Consider the following 17769-nt stretch of genomic DNA (forward strand, 5'->3'; position numbering starts at 1 on the left):
CTATAGGCATTCTGTAATCTGTGGACTATCAGAGTGTTGATGAAACAAAGAAATTGCATCGGGATTGAATACAACAGTCACCTTGTGCACTTTCCTATATGGGAGTAATGTCTCAAACAGTGTACGCTTTGATCGTTCCCTGGAAGACCAGTAGTAGTTTCCGATGCACATCTGGCGATATTCTGTAATCTGTGGACTATCAGACTGTTGATGAAACAGAGAAATTCCATCGGATTTGATTACAACATTCACCATGCGCATTTCCTCCATGGGAGTAATGTCTCAAACAGTCTACGATTAGATCGTTCCCTGGAAGACCAGTAGTAGTTTGCGATGCACATCTGGAGGCATTCTGTAATCTGTGGACTATAAGACTGTTGATGAAACACAGAAATTGCATCGGGATTGAATACAACAGTCACCATGGGCACTTTCCTCCACTGGCGTAATGTCTCAAACAGTCTACGCTTTGATCGTTCCCTGGAAGACCAGCAGTAGTTTCCGATGCACATCTGGTGGCATTCTGTAGTCTATGGACTATCAGAGTGTTAATGAAAGAAAGAAATTGCATCGGCATTGAATACAACAGTCACCATGCGCACTTTCCTCCATGGAAGTAATGTCTCAAACAGTCTACACTTTGATCGTTCCCTGGAAGACCAGTATTAGTTTCCGATGCACATCTGGTGGCATTCTGTAATCTGTGGACCATCAGAGTATTGATGAAGCACAGAAATTGCATCGGGATTAAATACAACAGTCACCACTCGCACTTTCCTCCACGGGAGTAATGTCTCAAACAGTCTACGCTTTGATCGTTCCCTGGAAGACCAGTAGGAGTTTCCGATGTACATCTGGTGGCATTCTGTAATCTGTGGTCTATCAGAGTGTTGATGAAACACAGAAAATGCATCGGGATTAAATACAACAGTCACCATGCGCACTTTCCTCCATGGGAGTAATGTCTCAAACAGTCTACGATTTGATCGTTCCCTGAAAGACCAGTAGTAGTTTCCGATGCATATCTGGAGGCATTCTGTAATCTGTGGACTATAAGACTGTTCATGAAACACAGAAATTGCATCGGGACGGAATACAACAGTCACCATGCGCACTTTCCTCCATGGGAGTAATGTCTCAAACAGTCTACGCTTTGATCGTTCCCTGGAAGACCAGTAGTAGTTTCCGATGCACATCTGGTGGCATTCTGTAATCTGTGGACTATCAGACTGTTGATGAAACACAGAAATTCCATCGGAATTGAATACAACAGTCACCATGCGCACGTTCCTCCAATTGAGTAATGTCTCCAACAGTCTACGATTTAATCGTTCCCTGGAAGACCAGAAGTAGTTTCCGATGCACAACTGGAGGCATTCTGTTATCTGTGGACTATCAGAGTGTTGATGAAACACAGAAATTGCATCGGGAATGAATACAACAGTCACCATGCGCACTTTCCTCCATGGGAGTAATGTCTCAAACAGTCTACGCTTTAATCGTTCCATGGAAGACCAGTATTAATTTCCGATGGACATCTAGTGGCATTCTGTAATCTGTGGACCATCCGAGTGTTGATGAAACACAGAAATTGCATCGGGATTGAATGCAACAGTCACCACGCGCACTTTCGTCCACGGGAGTAATGTCTCAGACAGTCTACGCTTTGATCGTTCCCTGGAAGACCAGTAGTAGTTTCCGATGCACATCTGGTGGCATTCTGTAATCTGTGGACTATCAGAGAGTTGATGAAACACAGAAATTGCATCGGGATTGAATGCAACAGTCACCATTCGCACTTTCCTCCATGGGAGTAACGTCTCAAATAGTCCACGCTTTGAACTTTCCCTGGCTGACCAGTAGTAGTTTCCGATGCACATCTGGTGGCATTCTGTAATCTGTGGACTATCAGAGTGTCAATGAAACACAGAAATTGCATCGGGATTGAATACAACTGTCACCATGCGCACTTTCCTCAATGTGAGTAATGTCTCAAACAATTTACGTTTTGATCGTTCCCTGGAAGACCAGTAGTAGTTTCTGATGCACATCTGGTGGCATTCTGTAATCTGTGGATTATCAGAGTGTTGATGAAACATAGAAATTGCATCGGGATTGAATTCACCATGCCCACTTTCCTCCATGGGAGTAATTTCTCAAACAGTCTACGCTTTGATCGTTCCTGGAAGACCAGTAGTAGTTTCCGGTGCACATCTGGTGGCATTCTGTAATCCGTGGACTATGAGAGTGTTGATGAAACACAGAAATTGCATCGGGATTGAATACAACAGTCACCATGCACACTTTCCTGCACGGGAATAATGTCTCAAACAGTCTACGCTTTGATCGTTCCCTGGAAGACCAGTAGTAGTTTCAGATGCACATCTGGTGGCATTCTGTAATCCGTGGACTATGAGAGTGTTGATGAAACACAGAAATTGCATCGGGATTGAATACAAAATTCACCATACGCACTTTCCTCCATGGGAGTGATGTCTCAAACAGTCTACGCTTTGATCGTTCCCTGGAAGACCAGTATTAGTTTGCGATGGACATCTGGTTTCATTCTGTAATCTGTGGACCATCAGAGTGTTGATGAAACACAGAAATTGCTTCGGGATTGAATACAACAGTCACCACGCGCACCTTCCTCCTCGGGAGTAATGTCTCAAACAGTCTACGCTTTGATCGTTCCCTGGAAGACCACTATTAGTTTCCGATGCACATCTGGTGGCATTCTGTAATCTGTGGACTATCAGAGTGTCGATGAAACACAGAAATTGCATCGGGTTTGAATACAACAGTCACCATTCGCACTTTCCTCCATGGGAGTAATGTCTCAAACAGTCCACGCTTTGATCGTTCCCTGGAAGACCAGTAGTAGTTTCCGATGCACATCTGGTGGCATTCTGTAATCTGTGGACTATCAGAGTATTGATGAAACACAAAAAATGGCACCGTGATAGAATACAACAGTCACCATGCGCACTTTCCTCAATGTGAGTAATGTCTCAAACAATTTACGTTTTGATCGTTCCCTGGAAGACCAGTAGTAGTTTCCGATGCACATCAGGTGGCATTTTGTAATCTGTGGACTATCAGAGTGTTGATGAAACACAGAAATTGCATCGGGATTGAATACAACAGTCACCATGCGCACTTTCCTCCACCGGAGTAATGTCGCAAACAGTCTACGCTTTGATCGTTCCCTGGAAGACCACTAGTAGTTTCCGATGCACATCTGGTGGCATTCTGTAATCTGTGGACTATCAGAGTGTCGATGAAACACAGAAATTGCATCGGGATTGAATACAACTGTCACCATGCGCACTTTCCTCAATGTGAGTAATGTCTCAAACAATTTACGTTTTGATCGTTCCCTGGAAGACCAATAGTAGTTTCTGATGCACATCTGGTGGCATTCTGTAATCTGTGGACTATCAGAGTGTTGATGAAACATAGAAATTGCATCGGGATTGAATTCACCATGCCCACTTTCCTCCACCGTAGTAATGTCTCAAACAGTCTACGCTTTGATTGTTCTCTGGAATACCAGTAGTAGTTTCCGATGCACATCTGGTGGCATTCTGCAATCTGTGGACTATCAGAGTATTGATGAAACACAGAAATTGCATCGGCATTGAATACAACAGTCACCATGCGCACTTTCCTCCATAGGAGTAATTTCTCAAACAGTCTACGCTTTGATCGTTCCTGGAAGACCAGTAGTAGTTTCCGTTGCACATCTGGTGGCATTCTGTAATCCGTGGACTATGAGAGTGTTGATGAAACACAGAAATTGCATCGGGATTGAATACAACAGTCACCATGCACACTTTCCTGCACGGGAATAATGTCTCAAACAGTCTACGCTTTGATCGTTCCCTGGAAGACCAGTAGTAGTTTCAGATGCACATCTGGTGGCATTCTGTAATCCGTGGACTATGAGAGTGTTGATGAAACACAGAAATTGCATCGGGATTGAATACAAAAGTCACCATACGCACTTTCCTCCATGGGAGTGATGTCTCAAACAGTCTACGCTTTGATCGTTCCCTGGAAGACCAGTATTAGTTTGCGATGGACATCTGGTTTCATTCTGTAATCTGTGGACCATCAGAGTGTTGATGAAACACAGAATTTGCTTCGGGATTGAATACAACAGTCACCACGCGCACCTTCCTCCTCGGGAGTAATGTCTCAAACAGTCTACGCTTTGATCGTTCCCTGGAAGACCACTATTAGTTTCCGATGCACATCTGGTGGCATTCTGTAATCTGTGGACTATCAGAGTGTCGATGAAACACAGAAATTGCATCGGGTTTGAATACAACAGTCACCATTCGCTCTTTCCTCCATGGGAGTAATGTCTCAAACAGTCCACGCTCTCATCGTTCCCTGGAAGACCAGTAGTAGTTTCCGATGATCATCTGGTGGCATTCTGTAATCTGTGGACTATCAGAGTATTGATGAAACACAAAAAATGGCATCGTGATTGAATACAACAGTCACCATGCGCATTTTCCTCAATGTGAGTAATGTCTGAAACAATTTACGTTTTGATCGTTCCCTGGAAGACCAGTAGTAGTTTCCGATGCACATCTGGTGGCATTTTGTAATCTGTGGACTATCAGAGTGTTGATGAAAGACAGAAATTGCATCGGGATTGAATACAACAGTCACCATGCGCACTTTCCTCCACCGGAGTAATGTCGCAAACAGTCTACGCTTTGATCGTTCCCTGGAAGACCAGTAGTAGTTTCCGATGCACATCTGGTGGCATTCTGTAATCTGTGGACTATCAGAGTGTTGATGAAACACAGAAATTGCATCGGGATTGAATACAACAGTCGCCATGCGCACTTTCCTCCATGGGAGTAGTGTCTCAAACAGTCTACGCTTTTATCGTTCCCTTCAAGACCAGTAGTAGTTTCCGATGCACATCTGGAGGCATTCTGTGGTCTGTGGACTATCAGAGTGTTGATGAACCACAGAAATTGCATTTTGATTAAATACAACAGTCACAATGCGCACTTTCCTCCATGGCGAGCAATGTCTCAAACAGACTACGCTTTGATCGTTCCCTGGAAGTCCAGTAGTAGTTTCCGATGCACGTCTGGAGGCATTCTGTAATCTGTCGACATTCAAAGTGTTGATTAAGCACAGAAATTGCATCGGGATTGAATACAGCAGTCACCATGCGCACTTTATTCCATGGGAGTAATGTTTCAAACAGTCTACGTTTTGATCGTTCCCTGGAAAACCAGTGGTAGCTTACGATGCACATCTATAGGCATTCTGTAATCTGTGGACTATCAGAGTGTTGATGAAACACAGAAATTGCATCGGGATTGAATACAACAGTCACCTTGTGCTCTTTCCTCCATGGGAGTAATGTCTCAAACAGTGTACGCTTTGATCGTTCCCTGGAAGACCAGTAGTAATTTCCGATGCACATCTGGAGGCATTCTGTAATCTGTGGACTATCAGACTGTTGATGAAACAGAGAAATTCCATCGGGATTGAATACAACATTCACCATGCGCACTTTCCTCCATGGGAGTAATGTCTCAAACAGTCTACGATTAGATCGTTCCCTGGAAGACCAGTAGTAGTTTGCGATGCACATCTGGAGGCATTCTGTAATCTGTGGACTATAAGACTGTTGATGAAACACAGAAATTGCATCGGGATTGAATACAACAGTAACCATGGGCACTTTCCTCCACCGGAGTAATGTCTCAAACAGTCTACGCTTTGATCGTTCCCTGGAAGACGAGCAGTAGTATCCGATGCACATCTGGTGTCATTCTGTAATCTAGGGACTATCAGAGTGTTAATGAAACAAAGAAATTGCATCGGCATTGAATACAACAGTCACCATGCGCACTTTCCTCCATGGAAGTAATGTCTCAAACAGTCTACGCTTTGATCGTTCCCTGGAAGACCAGTATTAGTTTCCGATGCACATCTGGTGGCATTCTGTAATCTGTGGACCATCAGAGTATTGATGAAACACAGAAATTGCATCGGGATTAAATACAACAGTCACCACGCGCACTTTCCTCCACGGGAGTAATGTCTCAAACAGTCTACGCTTTGATCGTTCCCTGGAAGACCAGTAGGAGTTTCCGATGCACATCTGGTGGCATTCTGTAATCTGTGGTCTATCAGAGTGTTGATGAAACACAGAAAATGCATCGGGATTAAATACAACAGTCACCATGCGCACTTTCCTCCATGGGAGTAATGTCTCAAACAGTCTACGATTTGATCGTTCCCTGGAAGACCAGTAGTAGTTTCCGATGCACATCTGGAGGCATTCTGTAATCTGTGGACTATCAGACTGTTGATGAAACACAGAAATTCCATCGGAATTGAATACAACAGTCACCATGCGCACTTTCCTCCAATTGAGTAATGTCTCCAACAGTCTACGGTTTAATCGTTCCCTGGAAGACCAGAAGTAGTTTCCGATGCACAACTGGAGGCATTCTGTAATCTGTGGACTATCAGAGTGTTGATGAAACACAGAAATTGCATCGGGAATGAATACAACAGTCACCATGCGCACTTTCCTCCATGGGAGTATTGTCTCAAACAGTCTACGCTTTAATCGTTCCATGGAAGACCAGTATTAATTTCCGATGGACATCTGGTGGCATTCTGTAATCTGTGGACCATCAGAGTGTTGATGAAACACAGAAATTGCATCGGGATTGAATACAACAGTCACTACGCGCACTTTCCTCCACGGGAGTAATGTCTCAGACAGTCTACGCTTTGATCGTTCCCTGGAAGACCAGTAGTAGTTTCCGATGCACATCTGGTGGCATTCTGTAATCTGTGGACCATCAGAGTGTTGATGAAACACAGAAATTGCATCGGGATTGAATACAACAGTCACCATTCGCACTTTCTTATATGGGAGTAATGTTTCAAATAGTCCACGCTTTGATCGTTCCCTGGCAGACCAGTAGTAGTTTCCGATGCACAGCTGGTGGCATTCTGTAATCTGTGGACTATCAGTGTATTGATGAAACACAGAAATTGCATCGGGATTGGATACAACAGTCACCATGCGCACTTTCCTCCATGGGAGTAATGTCTCAAACAGTCTATGATTTGATCGTTCCCTGGAAGACCAGTAGTAGTTTCCGATGCACATCTGGAGGCATTCTGTAATCTGTGGACTATAAGACTGTTGATGAAACACAGAAGTTGCATCGGGATGGAATACAACAGTCACCATGCGCACTTTCCTCCATGGGAGTAATGTCTCAAACAGTCTACGCTTTGATCGTTCCCTGGAAGAATAGTAGTAGTTTCCGATGCACATCTGGAGGCATTCTGTAATCTGTGGACTATCAGACTGTTGATGAAACACAGAAATTCCATCGGAATTGAATACAACAGTCACCATGCGCACTTTCCTCCAATTGAGTAATGTCTCCAACAGTCTACGATTTAATCGTTCCCTGGAAGACCAGAAGTAGTTTCCGATGCACAACTGGTAGCATTCTGTAATCTGTGGACTATCAGAGTGTTGATGAAACACAGAAATTGCATCGGGACTGAATACAACAGTCACCATGCGCACTTTCCTCCATGGGAGTATTGTCTCAAACAGTCTACGCTTTAATCGTTCCATGGAAGACCAGTATTAATTTCCGATGGACATCTGGTGGCATTCTGTAATCTGTGGACCATCAGAGTGTTGATGAAACACAGAAATTGCATCGGGATTGAATACAACAGTCACTACGCGCACTTTCCTCCACGTGAGTAATGTCTCAGACAGTCTACGCTTTGATCGTTCCCTGGAAGACCAGTAGTAGTTTCCGATGCACATCTGGTAGCATTCTGTAATCTGTGGACTATCAGAGTGTTGATGAACCACAGAAATTGCATTTTGATTAAATACAACAGTCACCATGCGCACTTTCCACCATGGCGAGCAATGTCTCAAACAGACTACGCTTTGATCGTTCCCTGGAAGACCAGTAGTAGTTTCCGATGCACATCTGGAGGCATTCTGTAATCTGTTGACCTTCAAAGTGTTGATTAGAAACAGAAATTGCATCGGGATTGAATACAGCAGTTACCATGCGCACTTTCCTCCATGGGAGTAATGTTTCAAACAGTCTACGTTTTGATCGTTCCCTGGAAAACCAGTAGTAGTTTACGATGCACATCTATAGGCATTCTGTAATCTGTGGACTATCAGAGTGTTGATGAAACACAGAAATTGCATCGGGATTGAATACAACAGTCACCTTGTGCACTTTCCTATATGGGAGTAATGTCTCAAACAGTGTACGCTTTGATCGTTCCCTGGAAGACCAGTAGTAGTTTCCGATGCACATCTGGCGATATTCTGTAATCTGTGGATTATCAGACTGTTGATGAAACAGAGAAATTCCATCGGTAATTGAATATAACATTCACCATGAGCACTTTCCTCCATGGGAGTAATGTTTCAAACAGTCTACGATTAGATCGTTCCCTGGAAGACCAGTAGTAGTTTGCGATGCACATCTGGAGGCATTCTGTAATCTGTGGACTATAAGACTGTTGATGAAACACAGAAATTGCATCGGGATTGAATACAACAGTCACCATGGGCACTTTCCTCCACTGGCGTAATGGCTCAAACAGTCTACGCTTTGATCGTTCCCTGGAAGACCAGCAGTAGCTTCCGATGCACATCTGGTGGCATTCTGTAGTCTATGGACTATCAGAGTGTTAATGAAACAAAGAAATTGCATCGGCATTGAATACAACAGTCACCATGCGCACTTTCCTCCATGGAAGTAATGTCTCAAACAGTCTACACTTTGATCGTTCCCTGGAAGACCAGTATTAGTTTCCGATGCACATCTGGTGGCATTCTGTAATCTGTGGACCATCAGAGTATTGATGAAACACAGAAATTGCATCGGGATTAAATACAACAGTCACCACGCGCACTTTCCTCCACGGGAGTAATGTCTCAAACAGTCTACGCTTTGATCGTTCCCTGGAAGACCAGTAGGAGTTTCCGATGTACATCTGGTGGCATTCTGTAATCTGTGGTCTATCAGAGTGTTGATGAAACACAGAAAATGCATCGGGATTAAATACAACAGTCACCATGCGCACTTTCCTCCATGGGAGTAATGTCTCAAACAGTCTACGATTTGATCGTTCCCTGGAAGACCAGTAGTAGTTTGCGATGCACATCTGGAGGCATTCTGTAATCTGTGGACTATAAGACTGTTGATGAAACACAGAAATTGCATCGGGATTGAATACAACAGTAACCATGGGCACTTTCCTCCACCGGAGTAATGTCTCAAACAGTCTACGCTTTGATCGTTCCCTGGAAGACGAGCAGTAGTATCCGATGCACATCTGGTGTCATTCTGTAATCTAGGGACTATCAGAGTGTTAATGAAACAAAGAAATTGCATCGGCATTGAATACAACAGTCACCATGCGCACTTTCCTCCATCGAAGTAATGTCTCAAACAGTCTACGCTTTGATCGTTCCCTGGAAGACCAGTATTAGTTTCCGATGCACATCTGGTGGCATTCTGTAATCTGTGGACCATCAGAGTATTGATGAAACACAGAAATTGCATCGGGATTAAATACAACAGTCACCACGCGCACTTTCCCCCACGGGAGTAATGTCTCAAACAGTCTACGCTTTGATCGTTCCCTGGAAGACCAGTAGGAGTTTCCGATGCACATCTGGTGGCATTCTGTAATCTGTGGTCTATCAGAGTGTTGATGAAACACAGAAAATGCATCGGGATTAAATACAACAGTCACCATGCGCACTTTCCTCCATGGGAGTAATGTCTCAAACAGTCTACGATTTGATCGTTCCCTGGAAGACCAGTAGTAGTTTCCGATGCACATCTGGAGGCATTCTGTAATCTGTGGACTATAAGACTGTTGATGAAACACAGAAATTGCATCGGGATGGAATACAACAGTCACCATGCGCACTTTCCTCCATGGGAGTAATGTCTCAAACAGTCTACGCTTTGATCGTTCCCTGGAAGACCAGTAGTAGTTTCCGATGCACATCTGGAGGCATTCTGTAATCTGTGGACTATCAGACTGTTGATGAAACACAGAAATTCCATCGGAATTGAATACAACAGTCACCATGCGCACTTTCCTCCAATTGAGTAATGTCTCCAACAGTCTACGGTTTAATCGTTCCCTTGAAGACCAGAAGTAGTTTCCGATGCACAACTGGAGGCATTCTGTAATCTGTGGACTATCAGAGTGTTGATGAAACACAGAAATTGCATCGGGAATGAATACAACAGTCACCATGCGCACTTTCCTCCATGGGAGTATTGTCTCAAACAGTCTACGCTTTAATCGTTCCATGGAAGACCAGTATTAATTTCCGATGGACATCTGGTGGCATTCTGTAATCTGTGGACCATCAGAGTGTTGATGAAACACAGAAATTGCATCGGGATTGAATACAACAGTCACCATTCGCACTTTCTTATATGGGAGTAATGTTTCAAATAGTCCACGCTTTGATCGTTCCCTGGCAGACCAGTAGTAGTTTCCGATGCACAGCTGGTGGCATTCTGTAATCTGTGGACTATCAGTGTATTGATGAAACACAGAAATTGCATCGGGATTGGATACAACAGTCACCATGCGCACTTTCCTCCATGGGAGTAATGTCTCAAACAGTCTACGATTTGATCGTTCCCTGGAAGACCAGTAGTAGTTTCCGATGCACATCTGGAGGCATTCTGTAATCTGTGGACTATAAGACTGTTGATGAAACACAGAAGTTGCATCGGGATGGAATACAACTGTCACCATGCGCACTTTCCTCCATGGGAGTAATGTCTCAAACAGTCTACGCTTTGATCGTTCCCTGGAAGAATAGTAGTAGTTTCCGATGCACATCTGGAGGCATTCTGTAATCTGTGGACTATCAGACTGTTGATGAAACACAGAAATTCCATCGGAATTGAATACAACAGTCACCATGCGCACTTTCCTCCAATTGAGTAATGTCTCCAACAGTCTACGATTTAATCGTTCCCTGGAAGACCAGAAGTAGTTTCCGATGCACAACTGGTAGCATTCTGTAATCTGTGGACTATCAGAGTGTTGATGAAACACAGAAATTGCATCGGGAATGAATACAACAGTCACCATGCGCACTTTCCTCCATGGGAGTATTGTCTCAAACAGTCTACGCTTTAATCGTTCCATGGAAGACCAGTATTAATTTCCGATGGACATCTGGTGGCATTCTGTAATCTGTGGACCATCAGAGTGTTGATGAAACACAGAAATTGCATCGGGATTGAATACAACAGTCACTACGCGCACTTTCCTCCACGTGAGTAATGTCTCAGACAGTCTACGCTTTGATCGTTCCCTGGAAGACCAGTAGTAGTTTCCGATGCACATCTGGTAGCATTCTGTAATCTGTGGACTATCAGAGTGTTGATGAACCACAGAAATTGCATTTTGATTAAATACAACAGTCACCATGCGCACTTTCCACCATGGCGAGCAATGTCTCAAACAGACTACGCTTTGATCGTTCCCTGGAAGACCAGTAGTAGTTTCCGATGCACATCTGGAGGCATTCTGTAATCTGTTGACCTTCAAAGTGTTGATTAGAAACAGAAATTGCATCGGGATTGAATACAGCAGTTACCATGCGCACTTTCCTCCATGGGAGTAATGTTTCAAACAGTCTACGTTTTGATCGTTCCCTGGAAAACCAGTGGTAGCTTACGATGCACATCTATAGGCATTCTGTAATCTGTGGACTATCAGAGTGTTGATGAAACACAGAAATTGCATCGGGATTGAATACAACAGTCACCTTGTGCACTTTCCTATATGGGAGTAATGTCTCAAACAGTGTACGCTTTGATCGTTCCCTGGAAGACCAGTAGTAGTTTCCGATGCACATCTGGCGATATTCTGTAATCTGTGGATTATCAGACTGTTGATGAAACAGAGAAATTCCATCGGTAATTGAATATAACATTCACCATGAGCACTTTCCTCCATGGGAGTAATGTTTCAAACAGTCTACGATTAGATCGTTCCCTGGAAGACCAGTAGTAGTTTGCGATGCACATCTGGAGGCATTCTGTAATCTGTGGACTATAAGACTGTTGATGAAACACAGAAATTGCATCGGGATTGAATACAACAGTCACCATGGGCACTTTCCTCCACTGGCGTAATGGCTCAAACAGTCTACGCTTAGATCGTTCCCTGGAAGACCAGCAGTAGCTTCCGATGCACATCTGGTGGCATTCTGTAGTCTATGGACTATCAGAGTGTTAATGAAACAAAGAAATTGCATCGGCATTGAATACAACAGTCACCATGCGCACTTTCCTCCATGGAAGTAATGTCTCAAACAGTCTACACTTTGATCGTTCCCTGGAAGACCAGTATTAGTTTCCGATGCACATCTGGTGGCATTCTGTAATCTGTGGACCATCAGAGTATTGATGAAACACAGAAATTGCATCGGGATTAAATACAACAGTCACCACGCGCACTTTCCTCCACGGGAGTAATGTCTCAAACAGTCTACGCTTTGATCGTTCCCTGGAAGAAAAGTAGGAGTTTCCGATGTACATCTGGTGGCATTCTGTAATCTGTGGTCTATCAGAGTGTTGATGAAACACAGAAAATGCATCGGGATTAAATACAACAGTCACCATGCGCACTTTCCTCCATGGGAGTAATGTCTCAAACAGTCTACGATTTGATCGTTCCCTGGAAGACCAGTAGTAGTTTGCGATGCACATCTGGAGGCATTCTGTAATCTGTGGACTATAAGACTGTTGATGAAACACAGAAATTGCATCGGGATTGAATACAACAGTAACCATGGGCACTTTCCTCCACCGGAGTAATGTCTCAAACAGTCTACGCTTTGATCGTTCCCTGGAAGACGAGCAGTAGTATCCGATGCACATCTGGTGCCATTCTGTAATCTAGGGACTATCAGAGTGTTAATGAAACAAAGAAATTGCATCGGCATTGAATACAACAGTCACCATGCGCACTTTCCTCCATGGAAGTAATGTCTCAAACAGTCTACGCTTTGATCGTTCCCTGGAAGACCAGTATTAGTTTCCGATGCACATCTGGTGGCATTCTGTAATCTGTGGACCATCAGAGTATTGATGAAACACAGAAATTGCATCGGGATTAAATACAACAGTCACCACGCGCACTTTCCTCCACGGGAGTAATGTCTCAAACAGTCTACGCTTTGATCGTTCCCTGGAAGACCAGTAGGAGTTTCCGATGCACATCTGGTGGCATTCTGTAATCTGTGGTCTATCAGAGTGTTGATGAAACACAGAAAATGCATCGGGATTAAATACAACAGTCACCATGCGCACTTTCCTCCATGGGAGTAATGTCTCAAACAGTCTACGATTTGATCGTTCCCTGGAAGACCAGTAGTAGTTTCCGATGCACATCTGGAGGCATTCTGTAATCTGTGGACTATAAGACTGTTGATGAAACACAGAAATTGCATCGGGATGGAATACAACAGTCACCATGCGCACTTTCCTCCATGGGAGTAATGTCTCAAACAGTCTACGCTTTGATCGTTCCCTGGAAGACCAGTAGTAGTTTCCGATGCACATCTGGAGGCATTCTGTAATCTGTGGACTATCAGACTGTTGATGAAACACAGAAATTCCATCGGAATTGAATACAACAGTCACCATGCGCACTTTCCTCCAATTGAGTAATGTCTCCAACAGTCTACGGTTTAATCGTTCCCTTGAAGACCAGAAGTAGTTTCCGATGCACAACTGGAGGCATTCTGTAATCTGTGGACTATCAGAGTGTTGATGAAACACAGAAATTGCATCGGGAATGAATACAACAGTCACCATGCGCACTTTCCTCCATGGGAGTATTGTCTCAAACAGTCTACGCTTTAATCGTTCCATGGAAGACCAGTATTAATTTCCGATGGACATCTGGTGGCATTCTGTAATCTGTGGACCATCAGAGTGTTGATGAAACACAGAAATTGCATCGGGATTGAATACAACAGTCACTACGCGCACTTTCCTCCACGGGAGTAATGTCTCAGACAGTCTACGCTTTGATCGTTCCCTGGAAGACCAGTAGTAGTTTCCGATGCACATCTGGTGGCATTCTGTAATCTGTGGACCATCAGAGTGTTGATGAAACACAGAAATTGCATCGGGATTGAATACGACAGTCACCATTCGCACTTTCTTATATGGGAGTAATGTTTCAAATAGTCCACGCTTTGATCGTTCCCTGGCAGACCAGTAGTAGTTTCCGATGCACAGCTGGTGGCATTCTGTAATCTGTGGACTATCAGTGTATTGATGAAACACAGAAATTGCATCGGGATTGGATACAACAGTCACAATGCGCACTTTCCTCCATGGGAGTAATGTCTCAAACAGTGTACGATTTGATCGTTCCCTGGAAGACCAGTAGTAGTTTCCGATGCACATCTGGAGGCATTCTGTAATCTGTGGACTATAAGACTGTTGATGAAACACAGAAGTTGCATCGGGATGGAATACAACAGTCACCATGCGCACTTTCCTCCATGGGAGTAATGTCTCAAACAGTCTACGCTTTGATCGTTCCCTGGAAGAATAGTAGTAGTTTCCGATGCACATCTGGAGGCATTCTGTAATCTGTGGACTATCAGACTGTTGATGAAACACAGAAATTCCATCGGAATTGAATACAACAGTCACCATGCGCACTTTCCTCCAATTGAGTAATGTCTCCAACAGTCTACGATTTAATCGTTCCCTGGAAGACCAGAAGTAGTTTCCGATGCACAACTGGTAGCATTCTGTAATCTGTGGACTATCAGAGTGTTGATGAAACACAGAAATTGCATCGGGAATGAATACAACAGTCACCATGCGCACTTTCCTCCATGGGAGTATTGTCTCAAACAGTCTACGCTTTAATCGTTCCATGGAAGACCAGTATTAATTTCCGATGGACATCTGGTGGCATTCTGTAATCTGTGGACCATCAGAGTGTTGATGAAACACAGAAATTGCATCGGGATTGAATACAACAGTCACTACGCGCACTTTCCTCCACGTGAGTAATGTCTCAGACAGTCTACGCTTTGATCGTTCCCTGGAAGACCAGTAGTAGTTTCCGATGCACATCTGGTAGCATTCTGTAATCTGTGGACTATCAGAGTGTTGATGAACCACAGAAATTGCATTTTGATTAAATACAACAGTCACCATGCGCACTTTCCACCATGGCGAGCAATGTCTCAAACAGACTACGCTTTGATCGTTCCCTGGAAGACCAGTAGTAGTTTCCGATGCACATCTGGAGGCATTCTGTAATCTGTTGACCTTCAAAGTGTTGATTAGAAACAGAAATTGCATCGGGATTGAATACAGCAGTTACCATGCGCACTTTCCTCCATGGGAGTAATGTTTCAAACAGTCTACGTTTTGATCGTTCCCTGGAAAACCAGTGGTAGCTTACGATGCACATCTATAGGCATTCTGTAATCTGTGGACTATCAGAGTGTTGATGAAACACAGAAATTGCATCGGGATTGAATACAACAGTCACCTTGTGCACTTTCCTATATGGGAGTAATGTCTCAAACAGTCTACGCTTTGATCGTTCCCTGGAAGACCACTATTAGTTTCCGATGCACATCTGGTGGCATTCTGTAATCTGTGGACCATCAGAGTGTTGATGAAACACAGAAATTGCATCGGGATTGAATACAACAGTCACTACGCGCACTTTCCTCCACGGGAGTAATGTCTCAGACAGTCTACGCTTTGATCGTTCCCTGGAAGACCAGTAGTAGTTTCCGATGCACATCTGGCGATATTCTGTAATCTGTGGATTATCAGACTGTTGATGAAACAGAGAAATTCCATCGGTAATTGAATATAACATTCACCATGAGCACTTTCCTCCATGGGAGTAATGTTTCAAACAGTCTACGATTAGATCGTTCCCTGGAAGACCAGTAGTAGTTTGCGATGCACATCTGGAGGCATTCTGTAATCTGTGGACTATAAGACTGTTGATGAAACACAGAAATTGCATCGGGATTGAATACAACAGTCACCATGGGCACTTTCCTCCACTGGCGTAATGGCTCAAACAGTCTACGCTTTGATCGTTCCCTGGAAGACCAGCAGTAGCTTCCGATGCACATCTGGTGGCATTCTGTAGTCTATGGACTATCAGAGTGTTAATGAAACAAAGAAATTGCATCGGCATTGAATACAACAGTCACCATGCGCACTTTCCTCCATGGAAGTAATGTCTCAAACAGTCTACACTTTGATCGTTCCCTGGAAGACCAGTATTAGTTTCCGATGCACATCTGGTGGCATTCTGTAATCTGTGGACCATCAGAGTATTGATGAAACACAGAAATTGCATCGGGATTAAATACAACAGTCACCACGCGCACTTTCCCCCACGGGAGTAATGTCTCAAACAGTCTACGCTTTGATCGTTCCCTGGAAGACCAGTAGGAGTTTCCGATGTACATCTGGTGGCATTCTGTAATCCGTGGTCTATCAGAGTGTTGATGAAACACAGAAAATGCATCGGGATTAAATACAACAGTCACCATGCGCACTTTCCTCCATGGGAGTAATGTCTCAAACAGTCTACGATTTGATCGTTCCCTGGAAGACCAGTAGTAATTTCCGATGCATATCTGGAGGCATTCTGTAGTCTGTGGACTATAAGACTGTTCATGAAACACAGAAATTGCATCGGGATGGAATACAACAGTCACCATGCGCACTTTCCTCCATGGGAGTAATGTCTCAAACAGTCTACGCTTTGATCGTTCCCTGGAAGACCAGTAGTAGTTTCCGATGCACATCTGGTGGCATTCTGTAATCTGTGGACTATCAGACTGTTGATGAAACACAGAAATTCCATCGGAATTGAATACAACAGTCACCATGCGCACTTTCCTCCAATTGAGTAATGTCTCCAACAGTCTACGATTTAATCGTTCCCTGGAAGACCAGAAGTAGTTTCCGATGCACAACTGGAGGCATTCTGTTATCTGTGGACTATCAGAGTGTTGATGAAACACAGAAATTGCATCGGGAATGAATACAACAGTGACCATGCGCACTTTCCTCCATGGGAGTAATGTCTCAAACAGTCTACGCTTTAATCGTTCCATGGAAGACCAGTATTAATTTCCGATGGACATCTGCTGGCATTCTGTAATCTGTGGACCATCAGAGTGTTGATGAAACACAGAAATAGCATCGGGATTGAATACAACAGTCACCACGCGCACTTTCGTCCACGGGAGTAATGTCTCAGACAGTCTACGCTTTGATCGTTCCCTGGAAGACCAGTAGTAGTTTCCGATGCACATCTGGTGGCATTCTGTAATCTTTGGACTATCAGAGAGTTGATGAAACACAGAAATTGCATCGGGATTGATGCAACAGTCACCATTCGCACTTTCCTCCATGGGAGTAACGTCTCAAATAGTCCACGCTTTGAACGTTCCCTGGCTGACCAGTAGTAGTTTCCGATGCACATCTGGTGGCATTCTGTAATCTGTGGACTATCAGAGTGTCGATGAAACACAGAAATTGCATCGGGATTGAATACAACTGTCACCATGCGCACTTTCCTCAATGTGAGTAATGTCTCAAACAATTTACGTTTTGATCGTTCCCTGGAAGACCAGTAGTAGTTTCTGAT

This window comes from Schistocerca gregaria, unplaced genomic scaffold (genome assembly GCF_023897955.1).
Source record: "Schistocerca gregaria isolate iqSchGreg1 unplaced genomic scaffold, iqSchGreg1.2 ptg000169l, whole genome shotgun sequence".
NCBI lineage: Eukaryota > Metazoa > Arthropoda > Insecta > Orthoptera > Acrididae > Schistocerca > Schistocerca gregaria.